Here is a 7536-nt window from a genome sequence, read left to right as displayed (position 1 = left end):
CTAACAAGACATGATGGAGATGCGGCTTTGAAGATGGAGTACAGTACTGACACACCACCGACTCATTCACCGCCCCTACTTTAAATTTGATTGTACTAACAGAGCGTAGGGAGTTTAGAGTTATCAATCTAGGCCTGTGCTGTCTTACTGAGCATCAGTACACAGAGGTGAAAGTAGGCCTCCCATGACAGGGTGGGAATGCTGCCTGAGATATTTATGCCCTGCATTCCCTCTCCGACACTGTACACATGTCATGTCTCGTGGACCAGTAGCTTGAAATATGTTTAAGCCTTTAACAGTTCCAGTCCCTGTAACCTCCTCCCTTGCAGGCAGTCCCTCCACATATTTGAAACCTCCTGTATTCCAGACTCCTATTCCTATCGTTGTAACTTGCATTAGTCTCTACAACATGTTTTATCTTGGTAGTGGCCTCGTCCAATAACAGGAGATAGAGTCATGCAGCACAGAAACGGACCATTTGGTCCAACTCGTCCATGCTGACCACAGTTCGTGAAGTGAACAATTCGCGGTTGCCTTCGATTGGTCGATACCTCTTCAAACCTCATCTTCTCCATTACATCACTAAATGTATTTTACTTGTTGCAATTACACTTTTCACTCGCACTTTCCCCGGCAGTTCATTCAATACGTGCACATTCTCTGTATGGTAAATGTCCTCCACCAATCCCTTTTCAGTCTTTCCTCTCTCACCTCATGTTACTGACTTCTAATTATTCACTCACCTACCCTGGGTAAAGAATTTTGCTATTCACTTACTTTTATCCTTCATGGATTTACAAAACTTTTTACGTGCACCCCTGAGCCACGGACGCATAACTGAATTACGAAGGGCAGCGTTAAAAAAGATCTTTGCTCTGCTCCCCGCCACCAGTTTGTCACAATGTTCTGGGATACACTTGTTCAGGAGCTGGGGCTTTCTATATCTTGGTATTTTAAAACCTCCAGCACCACCTCCTCTGCAATACGGACTCTTTTTAAGACATCACTGTTTATTTCCCTTTGTTTTCTAGTCTTTGCACGCAGTATGTTCTGACATGAACTATTTATTTAATATCTCGGCCATCTCCTGTGCTTTCATACATGTATGGCCCCTTTGAACATTAAGGGTCCCTACGGTCTCTGTAGTTGCTTTTTTATACTTCTATGCTATAGAATTTCCACAAATGTATTTGCCTACTCTATCTTAAGACCCCATTTTACTTTCAGCTCATTCTTAATCTCCTTCTATATCAACCCCCCCAGAATCAGTAAAACATTTTTCAATCTTTCCTCCATTTGCAGTTTCAGGAAATGCTTCCGTCAGCAGGATGATCAGAATTCTTCCAGCCGTCATCTTAGATACTCAGCAATGCCGTGTGCATCCGTAACGTGATATATCAACTCATATACTCTGTGCTCTGACCCATGAGAGTAAGTGTGCCAAATGCATCTTTCACCATCCTTTCCACCTGTAATGACACTTCCAAGCAGTAATTAACTGTGTATCCTGGTATCTCCCTGTTCAGCAACACAGCCCAGGGCCCTCCTATTAACTGTGATAGTCCTGCGTTGTTTGCCTTTATAAAATCCAACACCTGAATCCACCTTTCCTTCTTTGACCCACTGGCCCATTTGTTGAAGATCACCTTCGATAACTACATTCACTGCACACTTACTAACAATGGCTCCGATATTGTAAAGCAACTCGTTTATGTAAATGATGCACAGCAGTGGACCCAGCAAATGTCCTCCACGAATCAATTTTTGAAAGGTCTTGACTAATATCGCCTGGATTGGACAAGACCAATTTTGATCTTTAACTTGTAGATTCAATCTGTCCTTTTCCATAACCATTTTCAAAATAAAGGAACTGTTGTCATTTTGCCAAACTGCACCCCCAACCCTCCCACCCCCGACTAACACCTGCAGCCCTGCCCTCCCTTGCTTCTAAAGGATAGGAAACGTTTTATTCCTTTCTTCAGGCGACGATTCACAGTTTGACTGAGACATTTATCTTGAACATTCTTAACAAATTTGTCCCATCTAAAAGGAACACCATGGCTGCTCCAGTCTAAATTTGGAAAGTTAAAATCCCCTAACATTACAAATCAATCACTCTCACAGATATCCGAAATCACCAGACATATTTGCTGCTCAATTTCCCGCTGACTATTGAGGTCCTGTTAGTGCTGTCATAACAAAGTGATCACCCATTCTTATTTTTGAATTCCACTAATGTAGCATCAATGGGCGAACCCCATGAACATTCTCTTTAAATGTCGCAGTGATATTTTCACTGATTAAAACCTCCATTCTCGCTCCTTTTCTCGCCTTGTCTACTATCCATCCTGTAGCATTTGTACCATGTAACGTTGAGATGCCTGTCCTGTCACTCAATCAACTGTGTTGCTGTTATACCTGATATCCCAATCACATATTCCCATCCCATGAAATGAAATCATCTGCCTTACCAGTCAGGCCTTTTACATCGAAATAAACACAGCTTATTTCATTAGTTTGCCCTCATTGCCTGCTGTGCTCTTGCTTTCTTTGTTTATTAAAATTACTGTATTGAAATTCCGTCTCGAACCGCGATGTCCAGATTGTAGCCTGAAATCATCCAGCTCTCTGTGGACAACACTCTCACATTTTATGTCATGCGCAAACCTGCTAATGACACTTTCTGGTTTCACATCCAAGTCAATAAAGTACATAATAAAAAGCAATGGTTGCCGTAAAGATCTCTGTGATACACTGGCTAAAGAAAGAAATTCAAACTAAAATACTACCTTCCACTAATTGTGGATCTGGTTTGCCAACTACTTCTTATGGACCAGCCTTCCATGTCGAAACTTGTCCGAGGCCTTAGCGAATTCCAGGTAAACCTCATCATCTGCACTGCCCTCATCAAAATTCTTAGACACAATTACAAAAAAAAAACTTAACTGAAATCATCAGATGGTATCTTCCTCTAAGGAATCCGTGATGACTATCACTAACTGATTCTTGTATTTCCAAATGTTGATTTATGCTGTCCCTCAGAATTATTTCCAAACAGTTCCCTCCCACTGATGTCACACGAAGTGCTATATAATTACCTGGGTTATTGCTGCTGACCCACTTAAACAAAGCAACACATGAACTCTCCTTCTGTCATTTGGCACTTGACCTGTGACAAGCAAAATATTAAATATATTCGCCAGGGCCCCAGCAATCTGCTCCCTTGTCTCATTGGGCATTGGGAACTTATCCAAATTCCTGTCGGGAAAATATTTAATTCCTCCAGCTTATTGATTTAACATGCTCCAGAACTTTATCATCTCAACTGAAATCCCGGCGACAATGTCTTTCTCCTGACTTGTGGCTCCATGCACAGCTTGTCCCTTAGGAATCGTACAGGACATACTCTTCAGCTGCTAATCCTTTCATTCTATCTCTACATATAAAATGACCCGTGGCTTTTCCGTATCAGTATCTGTCACATGTATATAGGGACCATTGTTTACACATCACTTTTAATGTCCCGCTTGAACTCTCCAAAGAAGAAATACAATTGACAGCCCAGGAACAGGCCCTTCGACCCTCCAATCCTAAGCCGTTCCAAATCCACTGTCTAAAGTTATCGCCCAATTCCTAAGCATCTGCGTCCCTCTCTCCCCACCTAGTCATGCATCTGTCCAGACGCACATTAAATAAATCTACCGTGTCTGGCTCTACTGCCTCTGCTGGCAGACAAGGGACATCCTCTGTCTAAAGTACTTATCGCGTGTATCCCCTTTAAACTTTTCTCATCTCAACCTGAACGTGTGACCTCTCGTTATTGAATCCCTCACTCTGGGAAAGAAACCTTATCTCTATCCACCCTGTCTATGTCTTTCATGATTTTGTCGACCACAATCGGCTGTCCCCTCAATCTCCTTTTCAAATGAAAACAACCCGAACCTATTTAACCTCTCTTCATAGCTAGCACCAACTGCCACTTCTCCACCGAACTATCTCGTCTATCTACTCAATACCCCGTCCGATGAAGCAAGCATACCATATGCCTTGTTGATTACATTATCCACCTGTGCAGCCACCTTCAGGGTAAAATGGACCTGAACCCCCAGATCTCTCTGCTCATCAACTTTTCCCAAGGCAGTTCTGTTAACAGTACAGTTCGCTCTAGAATTAGAGTTCCCAAAATGCATCACCTCACATTTGCCTGGTTTGAACTCCAACTGCTACTTCTTGGCTGAACTCTCTAGTTTATCTATACTCTCCTGTTATTTGACAGTCCCCCATGCTTTCTGCTACTTCACCAATCTTCGTGTCATCTGCAAACATCTATACTTTTGAACGGCTTCTGCAGATTTTATTGCACTGTATTTTCTTGAGCAAATTCATGACATCCCTTGATCAGTTGTTGCTGGACTTGCTGCCTTTGCAATTCCCTCTTCATGAACACACTGTCCCTGAATTCTCACTGTGCCACTTTAAAACACTCCCACTTTTCGAAGATAGACCCAACTGAGGATGGAAATGGAAAGATAAGCCAGATGAATGCGTTACTGATGAGCCGGTATAGGGGACAGTGTTTAAGTTCTTGGACCATTGGGATCTTTATGGGGAAAAGCGACTTTTGCAAGATGGACAGGTTGGACTTGAACCAGAGGGGCTCCTGTGTCCCGGGGTGAAGGGATAATTGCTGGTGCTATTTCGGAGAAGTCAAACTCGTTTGGCAGGTAGTTGTAACTCTGAAGAAGAGACGGGCCATCGATCTGTCAGAGGAAAATATATTGGCCATCGAGAGCATGTTTACATGTCAGGATATCCAGGAGCACAGTAAGGGAGGGAAAATACTTGCGATTAAAATTGCATTTGTTTCATCGCAACAGTTCTGACTAGTAAGGTAGACAAACTCAGAGCTTGGAATAGTTTTGGTTACTGGGATATTTATAGCCATAACAGAAACATTTCTGAGAGAATGGCAGACGAGCGGCTCTATGTCCAGGATACAGAATCTACAGGCATGACAGAAATACGAGGAAGTGAGTAGAGGCAGTTTTCATTTGATAAGGAAGATTAAAAATCTTAAGATGTCATTAAATGTGGCCATATATTTAGAACTCAGAAAGCAGAAGGGGATGGTCACTCCGTCGGAACTGTCTTATAGAGCTCGAAATATCCAGCGGGTACGAGATGAGTAGATTACATGAATAGTAGAGTTGCATTTGTTGGATATGTTAACTTCCCTTCATTTACTGGGCCACCCAGAATGAAAAAGACCCGTAACGAGGTGGAAATTGTCAAATCAGTTCAAGAAAATGTCCCAAATGCGGATGTCAAAAGCATCCTACTTGTCGGTTGCAAAACTGGACCTCCCCTTCGGACACGAAATTGGGCAAGTGACTGAAGTTTATGTCGGAGAGGACTTTGAGTCCAGTGACCACAACTGTCTTAGTTTTAACTTAACTATGGAAAGAGACGGGAGAGACCCACAAGTTAAGTTGCTAAACTGGAACCGGGCCAATGTTTGGGCCATTAGGCAGGATCTAGCAGAGGTCACTCGGGTGAGTTGGTTTGAAGTAAAAAGTAACGTATGGTAAATGGTGTTTTTAAAAAGTGTGATATCAAGAATCCAGTGTGTCACACTAAGGAATGGAAAAGTTGGCAGGTTCAGGGATCGCTTTTTGAATAAGGATAATTAGGCTCTGGTCAGGAAAACGGAGAAAGCATACATTGACTAAAAGCTATCCATGACTATGGAACCTCTTCCAGTGGTAACGACACGATTAGTCTGTGGAATTCCTGCAATCCTCTCAGGTTTCTGCAGCACTCCCGATCCATAGAAAGCACTCCAATGCCTGAGACCATTCCGATGCAGTTACTACTGGAATCACTATCTGTATGACATCCTCCCGTCACGATCACCCATCCTGTCAATGTAAGCTCCTTCAGTCTCTCCATCCATCTATGAATATTTATAATTTTGCTCCAGCTCTTACACCACTGTCTGGATAAACGGAATCCTGCCCTACAATTTTCCCTACTACAAGAACCTCTCCCAGTTTGTGCAATGCTCCCTTATCACTGAAACTGTCTCAAGGAAAATTACTGACCTTATTTCTGCAAAATTTGATACCATACCCGCCACACCTGTACCTTCCCATATGGATAAACCTATTCCGTCACGACGACTCTCAATATATGTGTTTGTTGTTCCAGGCTATACGACCCACTTTATCACAGTAATCTGCTCTGTACCCGGCAACACTCCCTGCCAGTGTAAACTATCCCTTTGCGACCAACATCCTTATCGTTGTCAACTGTTCCACCACTCCCAACATACCCATCTCCATGAATCCTGATAGGTCCCACAGCTCTCCACATTACTTTCATCTTCCGTGGCTCTTTTGTCCTCCCTTCTTGTGAATCCTCCTCCAGCCCCAACACCCTTTTCAATCTTGGTCGTCTGCTCCAGATAATATCAACGCTTTCTCTGTAGTCTCCGACTCTCCTATCAACAGTTCCTCTTCGTCTCTCCTCCTTCTCACTCCTTGCTTTTCAGCTTTCCGAGACCTCTTCTTGCCATTGTAACGCTCTATATTTAGAACATTGAACATTGAGCATCATTGAACATCGCAGGCCAAGCCTTGTGCCCTTTGATGTTGTGTTGACGTTTTATCCTACTCTATAATTAAACTAACTCATATACCTTTCATTTTACTACTATCCATATGCATATCCAAATGTCACTTAAATGTGCCTAATGTATATGACTCGACCTTACTGCTGACAGTGCATTACATGAACCCAAACAGTCTGAGTGACTAAACTACATCTGACATCTCCATCAAACTTTCCACCAATCACCTTACACGATGCTCCTTCCTTATCGCCAATTCTGGCATGGGAAATAAAGTCTTTGACTGTTCAGTCTATCCATTCTTCCTATCATATTAAACACCTATATCAAGTCACCTCTCATCCTTTTTTGTTCCAATGAAACAACCGCCATCTCCATCAACATTTCTTTATGAGACATGTCCTCCAGTCCAAGCAGCATCCTGGTTCGTCTCCTCTGCACCCTCTCTAAAGCTTCCACGTCCTTCCTATAATAAGGCAACCAGAACTGAACACAATATTCCTAGTTTGGTGTAACCAGGGCTCTATGGAGATGCACCGTAGCCTCTTTCCCTCAATACCCCTGCTAATGAAAACCAACATGACATACACCATTGGGTGGTAAATTTGTGAGATGTGTGAGATGGACCTCAAGATCCCCCAGTTCGTCCACACTGCCAATAACACTGCCATTAACCCTGCAAAGGCTTTCTGCAGAATCCTCCGACTTTAAACCTTTTCGATCTTTGAAACCTCCTCCTTTCCCTACAACATTCATAAACCGTGAGACCTCGTTAATCCCGAGAATCCTCCTCATTTCCGTGCACTCCTTTATGAGCATGAACCTCAAAATTACTGAAGCCTCTTTTAGCCAATGAAATATTCCTAATATTTGGAAAATCCTCCAGTTCTGATATCCCTCCCTCATTA

The sequence above is a fragment of the Chiloscyllium plagiosum genome, chromosome 8, assembly GCF_004010195.1.
Source record: "Chiloscyllium plagiosum isolate BGI_BamShark_2017 chromosome 8, ASM401019v2, whole genome shotgun sequence".
Classification (NCBI taxonomy): domain Eukaryota; kingdom Metazoa; phylum Chordata; class Chondrichthyes; order Orectolobiformes; family Hemiscylliidae; genus Chiloscyllium; species Chiloscyllium plagiosum.
Note: the sequence above shows the minus strand (reverse complement) of the source record.